At 40.5% G+C, this 24,038-nt stretch overlaps 2 protein-coding genes across 2 annotated transcripts in view; both read left to right on the top strand.

Annotated features, from left to right (window-relative positions):
* Nucleotides 1-24,038, top strand: part of ZDHHC14 (zinc finger DHHC-type palmitoyltransferase 14) — a 515,017-nt gene that overhangs the window by 187,599 nt on the left and 303,380 nt on the right. The gene's annotated exons all lie outside the window — the stretch shown is intronic.
* The window catches only part of ARID1B (AT-rich interaction domain 1B), a 318,747-nt gene that overhangs the window by 195,517 nt on the left and 99,192 nt on the right, over nucleotides 1-24,038 (top strand).

Raw genomic sequence — 24,038 nt, 5'->3', positions numbered from 1 at the left:
CCTTTTTTTTTTCTTTTTTTTTTTTTTTTTTTTCCAGTAGCATTTCCTTCTGTCTTTGGCAAATGACAGATAAGTCATGTAAATATGCACAATCAAAACAATCAAAATGTGCTACCACTGATGCCAACAGTGTGCATTTAATAAATCTCACTTAGAATTTCAAAGAAGAGAATTTGGCCATCGGATTCCAGACGGCTTTCCCCATCTTTGTAACACATTTGAAAATTTCAGCCATCCTGAGGAAGTGTTATCAAAGACTTTTCTGTATGCATGCCCTGGTTTTCCCTGAGATGTTTATGTGCTTTAAGCTTTCTTCCACCCAGGGGACCCTGGGCCGTATGGGGCTGGCAGTGAGCAGTGCCAAGGAGCACGCATGGGGCTTGGGCAGTGCCACCCCACCGCCATGAGTGTTGATGCACCCATTGGCTCACACTGAGCACAAGAGACAGCAATTTGATGTTAATTTGCTCATGTTTGTTTGTTTAACAAATGAAGCATTTGTTTTATGTTCAAATGTATGTATGCTGTATTGGAAGCTAGATGTTTTAAACAGGCAACAAATAAAAATGATGCTTTGTGGGCATCTTGCTAGCACAGGAAAACAGGAGGCTACTGTCTGCAGTAAGCATTCCCATCTAAAGCAGCGTCTAACTGTGTTAGATCTACTAAAACCTTTATACTTAAAGGAAAAGAAAGGCTGCTTGCTCTAACATGAAATGTAAAAGTTTCCACCTCAAGCTACAAACCCATCTGTCAAAGCTAGTCTGTAAAGCGGAGCCCGCCTGGATGATCTGAAGGGCAGAAAATAGACGCTCTGCGTTACGAGCTTGCATTTTGCTGTTAGCAAACAGCGTTTTGGTAATTTTTATCAACCTGCGTGGCTCTCCTTTAAGGGAAACCAAATGAGTTGTGCGTGGATGCACTGTGAAGTTTAGCCCTGAAAAATAAGTTTTTAAAAGGCAGAAAGAAATGGAGACCTGCCAAGCTTGTTGGCTGGAGTCATGGACAAGAGCAAGGCCTGTCTGAACTGCCACTCAGTTTTTATTCTGCGAGTTTGCAGGGTTGGTGATTAGAGTGGCTTTCGCCCAATTATGCTGTGATTATTCCGCTGCACTGTAATTGACTGGGGAGATATGCTAATACCTGTCATTTGGGATGATAAAAGATGAGCGGAGGACGCAATGCATTATTTAGCTGGCTGTGTGATAGATGAGGGATGCGCAGAGTGCTTTAATTGCTGAGAAGAGAGGTTAAGCTGAACGAACGGATGAATTAGAAATGAGGTTTTTTATGGCTTGTGGAAAAGTGAAATAAAGGAAAATGTGCTTTAAAACTGTAGCAGCAGATAGAAGGAAACACAACAAGACAAGATCTTCCACTCAGCTTACTCCCTTCATTTAAATATATAAGACAAAGCACAGTTACTGTTCAGTAAATAATATTAGTAATAATGATTAGAAATGCTCTGTGAGTTCATATCCTTGGGAAAAAAAAAAAAAAAGAAAGAAAGAAAGAAAAAAAAGTTATTAAAAGAGCTGTTTTTATCTGAGGTGATTTTTTTGTAATTTGGAGCCATTTCAATTTCTCTTGCAGCTCCTTATTTCTGAGGACTGCCATACCACTGCTGGATACTGTGTTTCGTGCGCACAGGCCTGATGCAGATTTACATAAATAAATAACATCATGCACAGATATATGTATGTGCACATGTAAAATCTCTTGAGGATATGTGTTATGTGGTTAATAAGTGCACACACAGAGGAGTGAGATAAAATGAATATTCATAATGATTGGAGGAGTACAGCAATACAATTAGCAAGAGTATACAAATAACTCATGAGTGATAAAGCTCTTACCCTTTGGGTGGGAAGGTCATTAGGAACTGAATCTTCCTCTAAAAAAAATTACCTTGTGAAATACAGTGAAGGGAACTGTAGCAATTTTTTGTTTGTGGCATTCTTTCCATGTATAAGGCTGGGACTCAGGCTCATGATTGAGGAAAACATTTGTAGTCCAACCTGTGAACGCATGTGGTGCGGCACAGGGTTTTGAGAAGGGCTTCAAGTTTGCAGCTTTGTGTGTGCATCCTGTTAGAGACACTTTGTCATCATCATCCAACACGCAGTCAAAAGAACGACCTCCTAAGTTCCATGAAGATGGATGCATAAATAAATGAAGGTTCTATAGAAGCAGAAGCAGTGAGGCTTCCAATACTATTACTGGGGAAAAAAAAAAAAAAAACAAACAAAACTAAAATGGAGTATGCAAGTCCATGATTAACCCACTGTATTTCAGTAGTGATGTTGTAGGAAAAATAAGGCATATGAAACTTCATAAAATGGAGCCAGTGGAACAGAGTGAAGCTGCTGCTTGCCCACTGTAGAACATTTTTTCAGAAAATGACCTCTCTTAAACCTTTGATACTGAATGATAATGGATTTGAGTGGAGTATCGTGCCAATGTTAGATGGACTTATTGCTCTGCTGCTAAGGTAGACTACAGGGTCTGGTCACCCCTCCCTTCCTCCAGATGCAATCATCACCTTGTCTTCTACTTTCTACAATTCACCGAAATTCCTTTATGGCTGCTTTTCATCATCTTAGGGATTGGCAACTTATTTTACAGCTGTGCAGCCTATTGTTAACTTAATTTTTTTTTTTGTTAAGTTGGTTTTAAAAGAGCAGTTTATAAGGCACTACGCTGCTTTTATGGAGCGATTTATATTGCTATGTGCTGCTTAATATAATTTTTGTAAAATGACCACTCGGATTTCGAAATGCGAGTGCTTCTGGTTGCGCCTTGGCTCCTTTCCATTAGTTGAATGGATGCAGCTCTCAGGAAAGCTGTGTATCTTTGAAGAAAGAAGTAGTAAAACGTTCTAATGTTATTGTTTTATGGAGTGTTATATAGAAAAATCTAACTTTTTAAAATCCCTTATTAGCCATTTTTAAAGATGTTATAAGAGAAAGTTTATTCTACATGACTTGGTTTGTAATAGCATGTGTAATGTAAGCAGGGCCTTTTTCATCCAGAAAGCGTTGCCTGAGGCGCAGTGCCCAGCCGTTGGGAGTGCGGCAGCAGAGCTGTCTGAATACGGGGCCTGCTCGGGATCTGGCAGCTTCTAATGCAGCAAATAACGCTTTGGGAGTGGGGGAGGCTGAATCCTTCTGCCTTTTTTGTGGGTTTGTGATCTTTCACGTTGGCTATAGCGGCCTGGGTAACTGCCCCCCTGGAATAGGAGGAGTGGGGCCCCATCCTGCAGCCCTGTCAGTTGTGCCTGCAGCCCCTGAAGTCACCTTGTCCGTGTGTGTGCAGTAGAGGTTTGTGTGCTTCCTCATCAGTGTGTGAAGATACAGCCAGGCAGGACTTTTAACTTTCTTTGTCCATCTAGCCCGAATTCAGTGGGAAGCATCATTTTCACTTGCTGCATTGTGCTGCGTTCAGAGCGCTGGAGGACTTGCAGCATGTTATAACTATGAAGTCAGCATGTGCTATAAAGGATTTTCATACCGATTGAACAATAACTTTGAACTTACCAAATAAAACAAAAATATGGTACAGTAGCAAAGCTGCAAAAGACACATTTTTCAGTACCCACCTCTGCCAATTACAAGATTTGTCATTGTTACATATGCAGGCTGCTCTGAAAGTAATGCCTCTTACGTTATTATGTTGGCCCATAATGTCAGAGACAGGTGTTGGTGATATGGCGGTAGGGTCTTCCCACCAATATCTCATTACAGTTTGTTGCCGTGTGACAGATGGCAGCAGAAGGGTAGTCTGGCAAATGGCATCTGACATGGAAATGCGTATGAAGTAAAGGTGTGGAACGGAATTTCTCCTTGCAGAAAAAATGGCATTTGTTGATACTTGCTGAACACTGATGGAGATCAAATAGTGGATGTGAGCACAGTGAGGCAGTGGGTGATGCATTTCAGTGGTGGCTGCAGGCGACATGAAAGACAAGCCATGTTCCAAGATTTTTGAGTGTAGCATGCAGGCTCTTGTTCGTCAGGGGCAAAAATGCACAGCTAATGGTGATGACTGTTAGACAAATAGCATTTTGTAGCTGAAATTTGCTATATCAAGTAGTGCTATTGTGAGGTACCTACCACAGGTACAGATGGGAAGATAAACTTGAAACAAAGAACAGAATACTTGAACTAAACACCTTGCTTGTGATCAGCTGAAATTAATTTTAGGAAGGAACACTATGTTAATTCATAATAGTCTCTGTTGTTTTGATTTTACAGTACATTATTAGGTCAATTGGAAAACATTATTCCTCAGTTATTGTTTGGCATAGTGTTATTTCTCTACATTTAAGTATCTATAATTTAGATTCCATGGCAAAAATAACTTTGTTTCTGATAGAAGATGAAACATGTTTGACTGACGTTGGAAGTAAGCAATAAGAAACTTTTAACAGTTCTATCAATCAAAACAATGGTTTTATTTCTTGTGTTATTAGCTCCCAGGGCTTTGCAGCAGTGCATGGGAGATAATTCCTTACTGTACACTTTTCTTACTGTGCACTAGATATACTTCTGGGGTGGGCGGTGAAAGCTGTACATTTTATTTTGTTTTCAGTGTTTCAGTCATAAGGTTTTGATGATCTCAGCTTGTTCCTTTAGTAGTTATGTCTGGGTATGATCTAAGGAATCTTCAAAACCCACTAAGGCAATAAGAAACAGAGGTCATGAGAGAACTGAGTAATTTTTTTGGCTTGAAAACATTGGGGGAATGGGGAGGGAGCAGGACTGATCTTATAATACTTTATAAAAGCAAACCAACACCAAGTCTTGAGAATTTCAAAGCATCCTTTCCTTTTCATCGTTTTCTGTCAGGGCTCTATATACACTTTATGGCACGGCTGTAGGCTCCATTTGTGAAGTTCATTCCGAATTATGAGAGTTAGACTTCTGTTGGTTTTTGATCCTTAGATCAATCCCGGTTGTGGGAGTTTATTGAAGCCTCTAGTGGGTGAAATGCAGGATGAGGAAGCTGAAGCTGCTTTGATTATGCCTAGGTTGCTAATTAGAAGAGGTAGCAGTTCATCCAGAAGAAGTTATGTGGGAACCACTGGGCACGGGACTGGGGAAAGCACTTTCCTTGAGTCATCTAACGAACATGGAGCTTGTGTAGGTTTTTCTTTTGAGAGACAGAGGGAATTCCTCACCCACCGTTTTTTTTTTAATAATTCTGAAAAGCTTTGGCTCAGATCCCTTTTATTTTTAATTTGAAATTATTTCGCTACATTAAAATGGACAGTGCTGTGTCTAAATCCGGAGTCATGATTCCAAATCCCTGCTTTGCAGAAAAACAGGAGCTCTGCGTTCTGGAGCCCTTCTCCTGTGTGGATCTGTTGATTCTTTCAGATAGTTCCAACCATGTTTACCATTAACATATATTATAAACTGTAATGAAAGTAATTTCAGTAGATGAAGGTTTTTCTATGGATTTTAAAGCATATAATGTGAAAGTTTAGATTTTAAGCACAATATTACTTTCTCATGTCAGTGTCCAGCTGTTTTTTCATTCTTAATTTCTTGTTAAAGTGAACTTGAATTTTACTGGACTTTAGAAGCCAGTGTTTGCCTCTTCTCATTACTAACCAAAGCTAACCAAATGATAGTATGACATTATACTAGAACTTACGGTGTTGTTAATATGGTGGAAAGTATGCAAGTGAAAACTGAAGAATTTCCACATCTGCAATGGAAAAAGGCTTTTGTGTTTACAGAAAGAAAAAACTAGTATACAGTATAGGACACTAAATCCAAGGTTTGGGGCAGATATGTTATTCTGAATTGATGAGAACAACTATGAATTAGGAATTGATGTACAGGGAGAGTGAAAAATTGCCGTTTGTCTCTGGCAAACAGTACCTATTTAAAATTCTGAACGCAGAGAACAACGTAAAATCTTCCACTCCAATGAGTGTTACATTAGCTGGCTTTACTTCATACTTAAAAAAAAGAAAAAAAAAGTGTTAAACAAACTTCAGAGGTTACTCAGTGATTTGGTATGTACTGAATAATGTTTCTCAGAAGCAGTTGCTGAGTCATGGTACAAAGTTGGTATTTTGGTGGGAGACTGAAGGGGAGTATGAACATGCTGTGTCTGTGGCTTGGAAAAAAATGTTCCTGCAGTTCTCACCAGACAGCCTCTGGAGCTGGTGAGCAGAAAATGCTATTGTTTGGAGGTCTGAAATTCTGAGTTCTCATTTATTTTCAATGTTTCATTGGTAATAAAACACTTTCTAGGAGTCTAAATGAGATGTAATGAATTTGATTTTAGGGGGAAGGGAATTTATTTCTGTGGTTGTTGCTTAATCAACATCTATTCTGCCACTTCACATCAGCTTCTGTTCTTTCCAAGTGAATTAGTTCTTTGGGCAGCACGTTAAAAGGAAGTGTATTGTTCTTGGCAGGGCGCTTGAATTTCTAATTACCAGATTCCTGCCTTAATTGCAATTACCTGGACACCCAGGCAGGGTGAACTTTTGGAAAAGAATGTAATTAGAGCAGAAGAAACCTTGCTGCCAACTGTTTGTCCGGATGTCTACACTAAGGAGAGCTCTGATAAGTTCACATCTCCACAGACAAGCTGTCAATCCACACAGAAGATGCCCAAATGCTGTACAAGCCTGTTGTAACACGTATGATTGCTGCATGGCCTCAGACCTGCTATGGAGAAAAAAGAAACAGTTTGCTATTCTCTTCCCATCCTAACTGAGGGATCAAGGGGAACTTGCACGAGGGCAAGGTCTTTGGTTTCTCTGTTGTGTGTGCTCAACAATACGGTTCATCAGGTGCACAATTTGTTTAAATGAATGGCTATAGTAAATTGTCGTCTGCGTGAGATAAACAAGGTGCACAGAGAGTAATTTAATTCCAGTAAAAACAAACAAATTAGGTCATTTCTTTCGATAATGCTTGTAGCGTGCCATTCTTTGCATGCAACTACAAAAGCAAAACGTTACCAGGCCCCAAGAAATAACACAAAACCTCACTTAAGAGTAGAAATGATAGTAAGGGTGTTTCTGAATACAGGTTGTATCCTGATTGTAAGCTGCAGTCGCTTGGCTTAATAGCCTACAGAAAAGTATTGTATCAGGCTGCTATTCTTAGATACCTTGTGTTGACCCTCAGGGAAAATAAATAATGGAAAAAAAATTGAAGTGTTACTATTTTAAAATACATAAATTACTGAAAACTTGTCTTTCTCTAATTATGTCTTTCTACTAATTCAGCTTTCAAATAATGTCACTGACATGGATATTTAAAAAAAAAATTAAAAATTGCATCAGGGCTTGAGTGGTTTAGGGAGGTGATTATTGATCTTCATTAATCTAAAAATAAAGAAAAAAAAAACCATAAAAATATTAATGTGTTTGATTCCTGTGAGATCAGGGTTGGACCGACTCCGGAGGTTGTAGCATGCTAGTGTCACTTATTGTTGGACTGAAAATAAGAGAAGGCATGGTGTGTGCCTTCTGTTTTTATTGAGAAGAGTTGTAAAGCTGCTTTGTTCTTTCAGAGAAGTAGTTAAGAGCACTTCAAATGAGTTGTTCAAATGCTAGGCTCCCCAAGCTCATGTAATGTGAAAAGATTGTAATGGGAAGAGTGGTGGTGTAAAACTATTTCAACTGCTTTTTAACAGTGTAGGGGTGGAGGAGATGGAGGAGGTAGGTTGATAGAGCAAAATATGTAGTTACCTGGTTTAAGTTCAATCACCGTGTTCAAATCGTTAACAAGCACATCAGTGTGGCTTTTATTAACAGAAGGTTTCCTGCCACATATGGAATGGTTGGCAGCAAGGCCTTATTCTCAGCCAGCCCAGTCACATATACAAAACCCATTCAATTAGATTCCAGGGTTTGTTGCCCATTCCTCAGTTTTGCCAAAACAAGAGTGAAAATGCTAAACGATTAAGGAGATAATTCGTGAGATTCAAGGTCAGCAAGCCTGATGGGCAGGCTCAATACCAGGGGTTTTATGTAACTTTTACGTTTTTTATATGTAAACAGAAGGTGCTTTGGAAAGTTGAGATGCTGCATTGTTTTCATTATCTCTCTGCTCCCAGTCTGAATTTAGCATTTACTCTTACTGATCTTCTTTTTTCCAGATGTAGTGTTGGGGAGAGGCACGTTAGAAAGGTGTTGTTTTCTTTTTTTTTTCTCTCTCTCTGTTTTAGTCACAAATTTACGTGCTTCTTGTGCTAGAAGATAATAGGCAGATAATGGTATTGGGCAAAATAGTGGAGAGAGTAATACTTGTGCAAAAATGTTCAAAAACAAATTTTGGTTTTCAGCTGCTGATGCTGAAACTCTATGGATAAGTCCTTGCTTTTCAGGTTTCTTGTACTCTTGGGAAGTCAAAGGTTTCTTACGGGATCTCAATCACCATTCTGTTTGAGAAGTCTTAGCAAGAAGCACAGCTAACAAGCACTTAATCTTGAACCCTGGGTAAACTGTTCTTCCAGTTCTTAAAATAGACAAGGAAGGAAAATGTGAATATGTTGAAAGACTGGTATATAAAAAAAGAAGATATCGTGTCACTATGGAGTTTCTTCCGTGTCTATATTTTAGTTCTTATAACTGTAGTACTGAAAGAGTTGTATGTGTGGCTACAGCTACCCTTTCTTATTGTTACATGTGATCTGCATTTACTAGATAAAAGCTCAGTGCACACAAGCCATGGCCATAGCTTCTAAATATTGGTATCAACTAAGCTGTTACTGTGGCCTTGCCTGATTGCTTCATGCAGGCTTTTGGATAGTGAGGATCTTCCTAAGAGTCATTTTTATCATTCTTTTATTTTAGCTTGCATGTTTGGTGGTAGGAAGAGGCCTAATTCTCTTTGCTTCTCCATCTTCATTAGGAGCAAACACATGTTATCTTTGATATTCTTTAGTGTTCATATTTCTGTGCCTTTTTTGCATCTCCTCTTGTACTGATAAATCTATTTCCTCATGCATTTATTTTATATGTGAATATATATGTGTGTGTGTGTGCATATAACCCACATTTTAAATTCCACTGTTGAGGACCACTGGAAAAAAATATTTGTAATGTGCATCTGTTCTAATATCTGCCAGAAAATGGATGGATAAAGCAGCAGTACTTGTAAGTGATAATTTTGTTCTTTCCTATAAAGGTAAATTAGGGCACAGATTCAAAACAGTAAAAGTGGAATGACATCTGGATGATCTTCTTAGTGTAGGAAGCCTTAATATTTCCAGCTAGAGTCACCAGGTATTGAAGTATTGAAGTTCTGAGATGCAGCAGAAGCTTTTTAGAAATCAAGTAGTGAATCCTTTTCACTTTCCAGTTGCTGAAAGTGATAGAAAGGCCATCTCATCTGAGAATGAGCTGGGATTGTTTGTTCTGGGATGATTGCTGGTTCTGCACCTAGGCTAAAATAAATCTCTAGCGTTTGTATCTGTGCTGCTGAAGTGAGCAGGGTAGACATTATGATTTGCACTTTGCTTCTTTTTGTTTTGAATTCAAAGGCCACCCCTAATTGATGGAGGTTTCCTTTACGATGCACTTATTCTCAAATCCATCACGCGGTGCTTGTGCTGCCCCTTGTCTTCATGGATGAGCTGGTCTTTGACCCAGAACTGGTAAATGAACCCTGCAGGAAAATCATTAGAGAATTGGAATGGTTGTAGTGGAGGGACCAAGGGTCAAACCATTACCTCCCTGCAGGACCGTCAACTTAAATTGGACTTCTTGCTTTTCTGAAGCAGGTCAAGTGTCAGGGACAGCTGAAGTGGTCAGGTACAAACCAATACAGATCATAGATATAGCTCAGGCTTTTCTTTTTTTTTTTTTTTTTTTTTTTTTTTTTTTGTTAAGCTTAAAAAATTAAGGTAGGTGAGACAGACCTCAGCTTCTCTGCTCTCTCTGCCCTTTAAAAAGTAAAATTAAATTCCTGAGAAGTCAACAGGAGCCCACGCTGTGACACTAATGTGCTCTTTGTGATCTTTTGGCACATTCATAATTTCTTAGAGTGGTTAGTTCACCTTTTTAGTCTGTCCTTGTAGTTTTCTTTGATGGAAAAGTAACAAACGATATTTGGTAACAAGAAAATACCTCCATAATTTCTGTGAGAAATATACCTCTGTTCTTTTTTCATTTTCTCAATTGTTCTTTGCATAATTTTTTCACTCTTAAACTCAACAGGAATGTAAAATGACCTTTTTCAGAGTGTATGTAACAAATATTTCCTGCTTCTAGAGAAAAAACTCCTCCGTAGAACATATATGGCAATGAAATATAACATTTAACATGAGAAAGTATTTAATGATTTCATTTATAAATCTGTAGCCCTTAAAATGTTTGGGGTTTGTTGTTTTTTTTTTTTCTAACGGGAAAATTCAAAGCATGGTAAACTTAAAAGTAAAATAAAAATAAGCATAAAATACCAAAAAGCTGCAAGTGTCATACTACTGAAAGATGACCACAAACACTGAACAACAAAACAGTTTGTACTGGGGATAAAAAAAAAAAAAGATTAATGTGTAAGACCTGAATTTCTTTTCACTGACTTCAAAGCACTCATTCTGCAGCCACGAGCTGCTGTGCAGGATGATTCAGAGCCCGCACTGGGTTCCTGCCTTCAATAGCTCCTGCAGAGGGGAAATTTCCCTCTGCTGATTAGAAACTGGCCCCTGTGTGCCTGCAATTACCGGGTGGAGAGATCCTGTGCTTATGCTCCAGACTTAGGAGGCTGAAGCTGCTCCTGTACTTCTTGTGTGCGGGGTTGTTCCCTTCTGGAATTCTGTATGAGGCAGGAAAGAATTAGCACTACCGCGCATTTGAGTTAGTGGGCCAAAAGCTAGCTCTTGTGTTGAAATCAGTGGCAGACTGATTTCTAGAGGAGTAAACATGTCTTGATCAGAGGAGATGAATTACTTGCAGCGTGACTGACAGGTAAATGCTTTAAAATATTAATGAGGAAAAAATAAAGGGGAAAACATATAGGTGCTTTTTGATTAGGGTATCCCACCCTGTCCTGAGCTGCTTGAGACCTGCAAGCCAGAGAGATGCAGAGCTCTGCTGTGGCCATGCCACTCCTGGCCATGAGTTCATGCTGTGTGCCTTCACAGCAGGGCTGTCCTCTCAGCGAGGCCTCCTTGTTAAGGCTAGTGCCTTTGAATATTATGGGCTTTTTTTTCCCTTAGATTACACATTAATCTTTCGTTACGTGGAGGGTTCTTGTAGTTATGGCTAATCATTAAGAAAGTAAAGAGAAAATCTGAGTGACTATGGGAGACTGAGCTCCCAGCCCCAGCTAGTGCAGGCCTGCAGCCAAAGGTGCTGCGGGCACGGCCATGCAAGAGCTGCCTCGGGGAGCTGTGCCCTGAGAGCAGGGCGGTGCCGGAGGGCCTGGGGCAGGGCGCTGGGCAGTCAGGGAACCTGGGAGAGGCTTTGAAAAGACAGTGGGAATAAAAACAAGTCTCTGTTTCTGTGCTTGCAGAGAGGATTACAGTGCATCTTGTGCTCTGGCTGCACCTTGTCTGGTGATAGAGGGAGGCTGAGAAATAACCAGCTGGAATCAATTATCTTTTATTCCAGCTTCTTTCACTTCCAGCAGCTCTCTCCTCTCCAGCAGACTAGAGCCGAGAGTACACAATTGCCGGTGCGCAGAAAGAAATCTGCTGTTGTAACACCTCCGGTATTGTGTCTGGTAGAAGCCAGCTTTAAAGGGTAAGCAATCTGGAAAATAGCTCCTCGCGCCACAGCATGCGGGAGGGCGAGGCCTGCCCCGCTCGGGTGGGCTGGAGCGGCTGCTGGGGGAGCACCGAGCTGCTTGGAGCACCAGTGGGAGGAGGACAGCCCGCCGACAGGCTGCAAAAGTAAATATGGAGAATTTCCACTCGCAGGAGCTGCTCTGGCTTTTGATGTTTATGATGATGAATGATGTGTAATGAACAGCCACACAGCTGAGAGGAGCAGCTCTTTGAACACAGCTTTTCCGTTGTAACGCATCAGTACTAACAGCCCGGCTTCCTTTGATAGGAGATGGTGGGGCAGGAAGCAAGCTGGAAGGAAAATCATTTTCCTCGGCTCCTCTATGGAGCATCAGGCCTTTATCTTGTCAGTTGTGCAATTTATTTTGAAAGGTGAGGATTTTAGATCTCACAGGTGGTAGGAACAGTCACGTTGGTCAAATTTTAGCCTGCTGGTATGATAGTTGTGGCTGTTTCATTATGTCCAGGGAAGCTGAAGCACACATTAGTGTTTGGTACCATGCACAGAGGAAGCAGTGCTTTGGTTTCCCCAGCAGGTGGGTAATTATGTCCTCTACCACTTCCTGTGCTGGAAGGGACTGTGACACAGCAGAGCTCTGCCTATAGTCAGGCATCCTGAGCTACCTGCTCCATAATACTTGAGCAGACATGCTGTACGTATGGCCTGTTGTTTTACATAGTGGTGCTATTTTCAAAGTTGTGAACCTTTGGGCTTTCTTCAAGTCTTTACAATTATATCCCAGCATAATAAATAGAAAATAAATATTCTCAAGACAGCATTGCTGACATCCACGTTTAACATCATATTCTGAAAAGTTCAAATATGCATCTTGAAATCAGTATGCATTATGTTAAAGCGTTAATTTATTTAAATTATATCTAGTTTTTACACACATCTCACTGTTCAGCCTTGTAAGTGTGTATATATACAGACAGGTATGTATATATATATATGGAAGAGGTAAGATGCTTTCAGTTGCCTTCTGACAGAAGATAAAGAACTAGCATTTGAAACATTAAGAACTTTTAGCTTCCCTCTTTGCCTGTTCGTAAACCCTAGAATTACAGATGCTGTCCTCTCTCTGCTTTAAAATTGAGCAACAAAAGAAAGTTAACACTAAATGTCATTTTATAATTGCAGTAATGATCACACAGCTGTGCTTCCCTCATTTTATAATGCACGTCAGGATCAGTTTAGGAGCTCAGACTCATTTCCTCTCCAGACATAATTCTAGTGACCATTATTACAGTAAGTAAGTTCTTCTCGTTCATTATGGCTGAAGTCAGACGGATGCCTGGGCAGTGTATGGAAGGCCAGTCTGAAAGGATGCTGCACTTCTGGGCTGACTGTGTTAGTTTTCAGTCAGTTCAGGAAGCACGTGTGGAGGTGTATGGACAGAGTGGCTACAGGAAGCTAAGGCATTTGTACCTCTATGCATCAGAAAAACAGTGAAAGAAAAAAAACCAAGTTGGTTGTGTTATTCTTTCATGAGTTAAGAAATGTTTTCGTTATTTATGAGTATGTGAAATTCTGAGGAGGAGCTATTACACTTAAATGAACCTGTGAGCAGCCCATAGAAAAGCAAGTGCCTGCAGCGCTAATAATGAGAACTGACAAGGCAATCCTGCTGTGTTTATTTATGACCTTCTGCCTTTGTTAGCTCTTGTGAGAAATTCCTTTCTAACCATAACAATATTGCTGGAGTTTGGCACTGTGCTGAGAAATCCTACGGAGCCCTGAGGCCCACTAACTGGCAGTGGTACAGCTCCTAACAGATTGGCACGATGGTTGAAATGTTTATACTTATTTATTTATTTACTTACTTACTTACTTAATTCATAAAATTGTTTTTTCCTTTAGAACATTCATTTATTCTGACAAGCCCATTCAGAATTATTTCGGGACTTTGTGAAGATCTCAAATTACTGATGTGGGTTTTTTTCCCCATTTTTGGTGGTCTGTCTGCTGAATTGCTCAGAAGATGAAAAAGTTCTTTGGGTAGTTCATCAGTTAGATCTCGGAAGTCATGAGGTAGATGTTGTTGTGTTTTGTTTTTACAGAACGACAACAGTGTAGAAATGATGCCTCTATCTGTAATATTTACTGTGTGGAAGAACATGAATGCAGACTGGAGTGAGTGCTGCAAGTAAGCACCATTGACTTCACAAGTCACATGGAAAACTAAGAACCGTACTCTTTTCAGACCATGATGTGATGCACTTGGCTCTTTCCCCATCTTCCTGTCACACACATGCCCCTGTAGACCACTCGGCCCTGCTCCCTAAGCTGTGTTACAGTGCTTAAACAGATTTGATAGTTAGAGCTTCAGCAAGAGATAGGGCAGCAGTACCTGAAGTTCTTGTAGGGCTGAATGAAGTCTCTCGTTGCTTCATCTTGCAACAACTCATGTGGTTGTGGACAAGAACAGTGGTTCAGCAGTTTGCTGTATGCAACATGCAGGCGTCCGAGTGGAAACTCCAGCAGAGGAAGGGAAATGACCGCTGCCTTACAAGGTCCTGTTAGGCCATTTTTCAGAAGAGTTTCCAAAGCAGCCTGCCCATTTCCATTTTGACACGTTAGCTGTCATGTTATTTCCTGTGCATGAACACCTTCAAAATTGAGGATGGCTAGAATAGAGATCGGATGGGAAAACATTCTCTGTTACTCCATTTGAAAATATGTCATACTAGTAACTTCCAGATGTGGGCTTTGTGGTACTACAGTGGTACTTGCTGGAGGAAACCACAGTAGGTCTGCAGCCTGGCAGATGTGTTGGGGAAGGAGAACTGGCACATCAGGTCAAGGGCTAGGTAACACGCAGTACCCACTCATGGCAGTCCGTGGAGCAGCAGCCACATTTTGGCTGATGCAATACAATGCACATCCTACTGTTGCTTTCTTGGAGTGTTTTCATAGCATGTTTATTAGAACTGCCATGCTCCTCCCTCATGCCAACAAAAACTCTGGAGGAGCAATCTAATTGAAAGCTTTATCTAGAAAATCTGGGCCCCTCTGTATTTCCTCTGAGGAAAACAGGCTGCAACTTTCAAACATGCTGAGACAATCAAAAACTCACAAAAACCTGTCTTCCACAATTCACTGTGGAAGTCTTTTCTTTTTGTAATCTACTAATTAAGAAACAGTAGCAATTGGTATATGGCTTCTTCTGTAGACTGCAGTCTATATGGTTTAAGGCATCCGTAGGGACTTGTCATTTTTCTCCTCAACTGTTGGAATTTACAGACCTGCTGGATAAGGTTTAGCTTAATGCACTCAAAGATCAGGACAATTATTGTGTTATCTTAGCCTCAAGAAAAACCTTTCCACTGCAAAAACAAAATTTGTATACCATGGCTTGGACAGCATGCTTAACAGGAGTCAGAGGGGGCATTGGCATTTGAGATTTTTTTCTTGAAGCTTAATTGAAGGAAGCATGACAAGCTATCCTTCCTACTAGTGTAATCAGGATACTATTTCAAAAGAAATCTGAGGCTGAGACACCTTTCTTAGATTTCAAAAGCCTTTTGAAATTTATACAGAGGTTTCTGAAACAGAAGTTTTACCCAAGTCTGTTAAAACCATATCATCTCAAAATATCACGTTCTCTTGCAGCTCAATTATTTTGCACAATAGTGTGCCCAGCCAGTACTGAATTACTGTGAGGAGATGTGAACTCTGGAATTTGGGGTGATTAGGGAATCTGGTTCTAGCTAGTGTATGTGAGAAAAGAACTGAAAGTTTATTTTCTGCTTTATTACTGCCTTGGATTTCATTTCCCATCCTTTTCCCAGGTTACTCGGAAATGAAAAGGTAGGAGGGGTGAGTGAACAGCTCTTGAAGCATAATCATTTGATTTTGCTGCTATGGCCCATAAACCTCAGAAAGGAGAAAGCAGTTTGTGTACATATGGATGTGGGCGAAGCAAAGCAGTCAGAATAATCACAGCCTTGTTTGTTTGCGCTTTACTGGATGTTGAACTATGCACTGCTGGAGTCGTGCTAGGTTCAAAAAAATGAAAGAAAACCCAGGAGGGAGGAGGATGAGAGAGTCCTGCGTGATTCTGGAGTAGCAAATGTAGCTGAATTTATTGCAGCAAACATTGTGGCACTCGTTCCTGCCTGATCCCCGAGTATAACAGCATATCTGGGTTTCTTAAATAAAGCTTTGTAAATACTGCTCTCTGGGGCAAGTCTCCTTATTCCATCTCTTCTGAAACAGGAATTTCTAACTTATGCCACTATTGCGGGCATATACGTTTTTCTCTTACTTTCAGCATGTGATTATAGAGGAAGAGAGGGAAAGTTACTGGGGCACCTGTGTTTTTGAAGTTTAAGATGTGTCTGTGGCTTGTTTACCATCTCATGTAATTGTGGTATTTGGTTACACAGATTTGTGGGGGAGAGAGAGAAGCAGCACAATATGATGCATGCACAATCCCTGAGCTAATGAAAAACTGTGTTTTGTAGGTCTTTATTCTCACGCTAACCTGCTGGGACATCTCCTTTATCAAACTATGCCTGCTACAGAGGGTGTTAATATGCCAAACAGAAGACAAGCACTGTAGAACAAGAGCTTTGAAACCTTATGTGTACTGATTCATTGGTTGGTTTGCCCTTTATTGTGGTCCACGTATAGCTTTGGGCTATCAGAACGACTAGTTATCAACTTGCCTAATTTACTAATCTACTGTGGGAAGAAAAGAGCTGTTTTCAGTGATGAGAAGGCGATTGGTTGTTGGACCAGCACTTCTTCTGTTTTCTCAACTCCAGTCTCCAAATGAAATAGTGTTGTAAATGTAAACTTTTTTTAGCAGCCCGGCTGATGCCTTCTGAATGCAGTAAGGGGTAATCTGAGAAGCACATATGGAAAGCCATTAGCTTTTAATTGCAAGATGGGTGTGTTGAGACTCAGTAGGAAACAGTAGTAGTAAACAGTAAGGTATGCTGAACTGTGTGAGATTGTGTGGCTATAATTAAAGAGCTTCTCCTACATGAGCTACTCTTCATAGACCAGTTGAGAACCTCTGCATTGCAATCAAGTGTAGACATACTGCATCATAGGCATATTGTGAATTTTATCACGTTTTATTTTACGGTATCCTGAAGAGATGTTTGCTTCTTGCTTGAGCTGCACCTGTGAAATCTCAGGTTTTTGAATGTGTACCTCAGGATAGATGACTTGTTTCTGACTGCATGTGCAATGCATTTCCACAAGTATGGAAGCCAAAGTAAATGTAAAGGGAGTAAGCAGTAATTACTGGTTCATACTGCTGCTGCTCCTGCTGAAGTTTTAGATGTTTTTCAAATCTACTGACCCACACATTCTTTTTGGAATGTCTTATTCTTCTCTTACCCTTTTGTCCAAACTCGTATTTGTCTGTCTTGTGATTGAGTATTTATCTTGTGTACTTGCTCAGAATTCTTTCAAACCCAGTTACAAAAACAGATGAGGAAGAAGGGGGTGTGCTGTGTTTTCCTTGCGGCTTTGTGGTGGTCAGTTCAGTGTAAACTGTTGCAGTCAGAAACACACCTAGAGGAGCAGATTGGACTGACCGGCAGTGAGTTGTCTGATGGCTGTGCAAATTCCAAGCACACTGAAGAAAGCAAGAAGGATGGTGGTCTCCAAAATAGAAAGCTCCTGAGAGCTTGAAAGATTCTAGACTAATGCATATTTACCTTCAATCTTCTTCCTTTCTGCTTTGTGTTACTGATTTAGTCTATCTTTTCCCCAGGGAAGTAGTACGTGGTCTGGAAAATGATTGTATTCCAAAGAGGTTCAATAAAAGGAGGTTCTTTTGTCTTATTTAATTGCTCTCTAAACGAGAAAACTTAGCTTTAGTGGAAGGGATTTCACATTTATGTTATTGACACTGAAGAAACTGAATGAGTAGTAGTATGGGTATGACTAGATTTTCTTTGGTTGCTGTTAGGCAAATGTAACTTTTCTTTCCTAGGCTTGGGGGCAATTTGTTGTGTTTTCCATTGATTTGATTGTTTTAAATGTTGATAATTTATTTGCTATAGCTGCAAGAGTTGTTGGCAGAGAATTTTTCTTTGATACAATACTGAGGAAACAAATGGCTCCTAAGGGTTCCTGGCTTTCTGTTTTTTAAATTTTATTCCCAGAAATTCTACGTGCTAAGCATTCTGCTTCAGAGGTAAACAGTGGAGTTTGTATCCTGAGAGATGCAATGTTACTGTTTTCCTGTTCCGGAGATTTACTATTTACTTCTGACATAAAAAAGTATTACTGCCAGACGAGCTCTGTGTCTTACCTGTTTACAGTCTTTGCTAGACTTTGTCAATTTGCTCTGATAGCACATGGGTCATTAGTATTTATTGCTTTATGCATGGGAGTCGATGTTTGTGAAGTATCAACTTTTTTATGCCGTTAGGAGATTTCTTGATGCAGCAAGAGACCCGGGACTCCCCTTCCCATTACCTGTCAGGGAATTGCAGACCTCATAATGACTGGCGCTCAACTCTGTCAGCGAGGAGCAAAGCTGTTGGTGTTTTCACGTGTTTTTTGAGGCTACTGTGTCAGTTTTGAATTTCTAATTCTTCTAAGTTGTTTCTGCTGTAGAGCTCTTGTCTGGATGAGCAAGGAAGATCCCGTTGTGGAGTGAGTGCAAGCACAGAAGAAGTATGGCTGTATCTGTCTTAGCAACTTCTAATCTTGTGTCTGACAGATATAGATCTATCTGATTAGATTGCTGTTGTGTGGTACTTGATCGATTTGAATGGGTTTGGATATGCTGGAACCACAGGGATATGAACCAGTCATATGTCATCTGAAAAAAATTGAGAGAAATTATCAACATTTTAAAATAGCTTAAAATACACAAATGTAATCTTTGTCCTGAATATACACAATGCTATGCTAGGATTAATTCATAGAAAAATAATGGACTTTTTGAAATCTTTATGCTTTTCCTAAAAACTGTGTTTTCTGTACAGCTTTAATCAGAGAGATTTTTTTTAAGGCTGGGAATTAATTTCATACCCAAATGAAAAGTAAGAACTGTTCAAGGCAGTCCTTTGCTCAGTGATTAACGAAGTGATTAGTGAGCTGTGACTTGAATCTGGTTTTTCAGGTTGTCTTTTTGTGGATAATTTCTTGAATACTGATGTGATTCCAGAACCACACTGGTTGAGAAGACACAAGGCAGAGCACTGGCACTGCATTATTTGCTTATACTTTTACTCAGTTGCTTAAGTGACTATTGGGCTTTTGGGAAAGGTTTTGCATTCTTGTGGGACTTCCCAGTGTCACTTCTCAGAGGAGTTATTGGGTGCTGATAGGAGCCCTTTCCACAAAGGTCAGTATCTGGGGTGTTTTGAAGAGGCACGTGAGGTTCCTTCCTTACTCATGTCTCAGTAAACATGAACGTTTGAGGATGTGCATGAAGCAGGACTGCCGTGCCTAGCTGAGGTCTGCAGTATCTCAGTGTAGGAGGAGTAGCGGGGTCTGCTGGGCATGAGGGGGGTTTCCCTGGCACTCCCCATGGCCCCGGTGCCTGCGCCTTCTCCCAGTGGTGTGGGAAATGGAGGCTGTTAGCTCAGTGTCCTCTAGACAATGTGAGCAGCAGGGCCTTTGGAAGGCTTCTTGAAACGTGCTATTATAGGGCGCTTTGTGATGAAAAGAGGTCTTACAAATATCTTCAAATTTAAGCGGCGGCATTGTGGGATTTTTCTTTGTGTGCGGGTGTGTGTTTGTCAGCCAAATCATTTGTTCAAAGTTAATCTCAATTACAGAGTGTATTGTTCATAATCCCCCACGGTCCCAAAACAATAGCAGAGTGGATGTCTACTTGAATGTATATTTACATACTTAAATGTAAAATATGTTGGTCTGTATATATAATTTCACGTTCAAAGTGGTGATCCGTTTTGAAGAGATGGATATTTCCTGCGGGATTCTGCCTTGTAAGCAGTACCGTCCTCCATCCCAACAATCCCGGAGGCCTGAGCCAGGTGACAACAGCTCTGACCTCTCAGGCAGCCCTCCAGTACAGCCTTGTGCTGGGATCTGTGCTGCTACAAAGCTGAGGGCCAGCGGGCCGTGGTCCTTAGCTTATTTGAGACCACGGGTGCTGTGCGTCTTTGCTTGTAGACCTTGGCTTTCCTTCTGCTCTTTGAGCAAAAAGAGACTGATAGGCAATAGCCTGGAAGTTGAAGTAATTCCCAGGCTGTACACACTATGTAGAAGCCCCCAGACCGTAGCAATCTGTCAGTGAATTTAGCTAACATTTAGCAACGTAGGACTTAATGAGGTCCTGGATGTCTGCTGGATCTGTTGTACACTTCTCTGTTTTGCTGACCTCACAGAAGGTTCTCATCATTTTTCAGCTGTAGGTATCAAGCAGGGGATTCCTTTAGTAAAGTCTCATTTATGTTTTATGGCTGCTGGGACACTCTTGAGCAAAACCAGCAGCTGCACAAGGTGTTCACAGTGTACACTTTTGCTTCACAGTGAGTGCTCTTTTCCTGTTGCACTGTGTAAAATCATGGTGTTGTTAGCAAGTTACTGTCGTCTCCTTTTTGCCGTTTATTGAATCTACGCCTATTTCTTGGGTAGGTTACTGTATTGTATTACTGCATGGAAGTTTCTGTGTTTTCCTTGTCCTTTGCTTGTCAGCAACTTTGGGTTTCGTGACTCTGTGCAGTTAACTTCCTTCTACTCCTTACTGGCTGCACTGCCAGTAAGTAAATTGGTGTGCTGTTGTGAGTGGCTCTCTTGTCAGGCTGATAAGATCACACCACCAGGAAAGCATAACATTATAATCCTGTGCACAATGTGATCCTGTTCATTTTAGCTCTTGTACTTGTCAGAAAGACAAGAATAAAGATTGTGTATGGGTGAAAAGTGAAGCTAGAAGTGAAGATAGTGGAAGATAAAACATTTAGCTGAACAAGAGAAATCCTGTGCTGGGACATTCTCATTTCTAATCAAAGTATTGCCTAGAAATGAACTTGGAAAGCTGATTGGGGTGTCCTGAATAATACAGAACATAACACTGACTGAGAATACAGAATGTTGATAAGGATTCGTGACAGGGTGGGGGAAAAAATACGTCCTCTATTTTTCCTTAGATTTGGTATCACATTTGAAAATACAGTCATAACAACAGGCAGAAGTACTAAGATTATTCTGCAAGAAATAGGTCTGTATAGCAAGGTTTCTGGTAATTCCAGACTTGCTATATTTTACTCAAAAAAATGAGTGCTTTCCAGATAGGACCTCTGAAAAGAGGCAAAATTTAAGACGTGCCTTAGGGTAAGGGGACTTCAGCCCCTTAAAAGAATCCCTGCAATTACCTAACCTGCCAACTTTCCAACAAGATAAATGGAGGCACTGTAGCTTGAAGGTGCCTTGGTTTGAATGAGATGCAATAAGTAAGGTCTCCCTGTTCTTACAGGAATCATAGATCTGATAGTACTTATAAAAGAAGAATAGAGTTGGTGCCCTGCTGACTAAATTGTCCTCTAGAGGAGTATTAGTTACAGAGCTTCTTTGTTAACTAGGCTGTATGCTTAAACCACTGTGAATTTCTCTTATTAGCAGGATTTTTAATAGCTTCACATACGGATATACTAAGTAAATGCAGGTATATTTATATAATTTATGCATATGATGTGTACACGTACAGTATTTTCTATATTAATAAAAGTTTGTGAAGTAGAAATTGCACGATTTCATTACTGTTGTGCTACACTAAAGAAAAACACAGGCATTAGAATACTGATATTAGGAGAACGATAAGCCAACTTCTGCTCTTTCAGTCTGGGAGCTTCCCATAAGGTCTTTCTTCCTCTTCACTTTAATTTCCCAATTAGCTCTCGTGGATAACAGAGGTGTTTCTAAAGCTTTTTTATGCTAGAAATTTCCCAGTTGCTCACCTACTGATACTTTTACCTTGAAAGATGAAGTAAGTCCATGAAGTGCATGTTTGTAAAGAGTACACAGTAATGGTTTGCAAACCACCCTGGACAGAATGGCTGATAATGCTCATTTACCCCATGGCAACACAAAGTAAATGTTGTATAGTATAGCCCAGGTGCCTAAATGGACAGCAGACCTTTCATACAGTCCTGGGAGCAACCTTATTATCAGCTGTCACAGTTGATGTGATCAATACCGTTGCTATGATAACCTCCTCGGCAGAGGATCTGGATGGATGGCCGTGTCGATGTTCTCTCCCCAGCCTCAGAAGGACATCCTGCTGCACGCATGCGTGCAGCACAATAGGGCCTGTGCTCATTGCAGGAGGGTGGCACAGCCCCGTGCTGGCGTCCTGTGAGCTTCCTTCTTTCTTTTCTGCTTTTATGAATGAGTTGCATCAGGTTTGCGAGGAAATCCCTTGAAGGCATGCACTTGAGGAAATGCCTGGGACATGTCAGTCACTCCACCCCCACGGGAGATTAGCAAAATGAGAAGTCATAATGCGACCTGATGGAAAAATGAACTTAGTTCTTGTCCCTGCGTTCTTGCACACACACGCTCAGCATGTCAGGGAGGTGCTGGGGGGGAACAGTCAAGTTGTGCCTTGATCCCTGAACGACGGATAATTTTCATCACGGACGCTGCTAACTGCTTCATGGTTTTTTTTCGTTTTGGTTTGTTTGTTTTTCATGCACTTTGTGGCTTACCGAAGCAAATGAAAGCTTTAGTCCAAACACCACTTAAAAAACTTAGCTATTCTAAATGCAAAGCCGTGTGTTTTCTGTATCTTTTATCAGCTGGGTGCCTATCTACTTTTTTACACAGAATTCGTATTCATTTTGAATAGGCCCTTTTCTGCTGCATTCGGGTTTTGGAGTTTGATTATATGCTTTTCAGCAGCATTTGTTTTATCAGCACTTCCTGCAGTATTCGTTACACATTACGACAGCAGAGATTTGATTCCATTTAAGAGTACCATATGATGTATGGAAAAGCAGTAATTGCTTACCTGTTTGTCAGTTGCATTCTACTGTGAACACTTCCAGCGTTACTCTACGTAGTATCAAGCAGTGTTATTTCTTGTTTACATTTTCTACAGCAAACAGTTTCAAAAAAGAAACAATGAAAATAGTTTATTGCCAGCACCACATCACAATTAAATTTCCATTTATAGGGACTTGGAACTGTTCTCTGGTGAACGCTGAGTTCACACATAAATTAAGTTTGAAAACTTCAATCTTTGTTTTCCATACGCCTAATGAAATGCAAATACAATTTTGTGCTTGTCAGAAAAAGGAAAATTAACCTGTAGTGAGAGTTGTGCCTGGAGTATTGTGTTCAATGCACGTTTGGGAGTAGGGGCTGTGAGGTGTCCTGTAGAGAGCTAAGTTGGGCAAGTTGTATTTATGTACACCTTTATGTATGAGGAGGAATAACACATAACATTCTAGGTGGCTTTTTATGAATGTTACTGGTGCCTGAAGTGCTAATCCTACCATTTCCGTGCCTTGGAAGACTGACTGTCTATTAGGGGAGGCTAGCTGTGAGCCTCTTGTGATGGAGATCAGGCAGCATTCTTACTCTGAATACACCACTTTGAATTTTGTCCAAGTTCTGTAATTTCTAAAAATAACTTTATTTTTGTTATGAAAATTAGACAGCAGTTAGTCCTTGCTTCTTGAGCTCTTTGCCCAAGCAGAGCCCAGCTGTCTTTGTGTTCCTCGGATGCCTGGCCCCTTGTCTCCAGAGGAACTGCTGGCATGAGTCAGACAAATGAAATCACTGTCAACTAGAGTAGCATGCTCTGTGTCATCCCAATTATTTGAAGCCCCAAAGGTCAATTCATGACTTGTTTTATATGTGAAATAGCTCTCTGCCTTAATTCACTAATAGAAATAGCAGTATGCTCCTTGGCTTGTGTCTTGCCAAATACTGACGGAAGCACAGCTACCTGCGATCTTCTCGTCATGCTTAGGAATTAATATTTTTTTCCTGAAAGTTAGAGGGCGCATCACAACATTCCTATTTTTTCACATCTGATTTTACAGTGATTTAAAACTACTCCCACAGATCCAAAGATAGATGTAACTAGCTTTATGAGATATGCCCAGCAACTTGTAGTTAGAATTTGGAAGTGCGTTGACCAGTGAAGGAGATTCCTCATTGAAAACATTGAAAATTGGAGCATTTTTGAAGTGAAATGGAGCAGCTGTTTTGAGGTATACTCAGATGAAATTGAAGAGAAACTGTGAACTGGATGCTGGTCAAACTGGTGTTGGATGGAAATAAAGAAGCAGCCTTCCTTACTCTCAGGTGGCCAATGGGTTCTGGA

Source organism: Lagopus muta, chromosome 2, assembly GCF_023343835.1.
Source record: "Lagopus muta isolate bLagMut1 chromosome 2, bLagMut1 primary, whole genome shotgun sequence".
NCBI lineage: Eukaryota > Metazoa > Chordata > Aves > Galliformes > Phasianidae > Lagopus > Lagopus muta.
The sequence above is the reverse complement of the archived record's forward strand: the minus strand, read 5'-3'. Positions and strand labels throughout refer to the sequence as shown.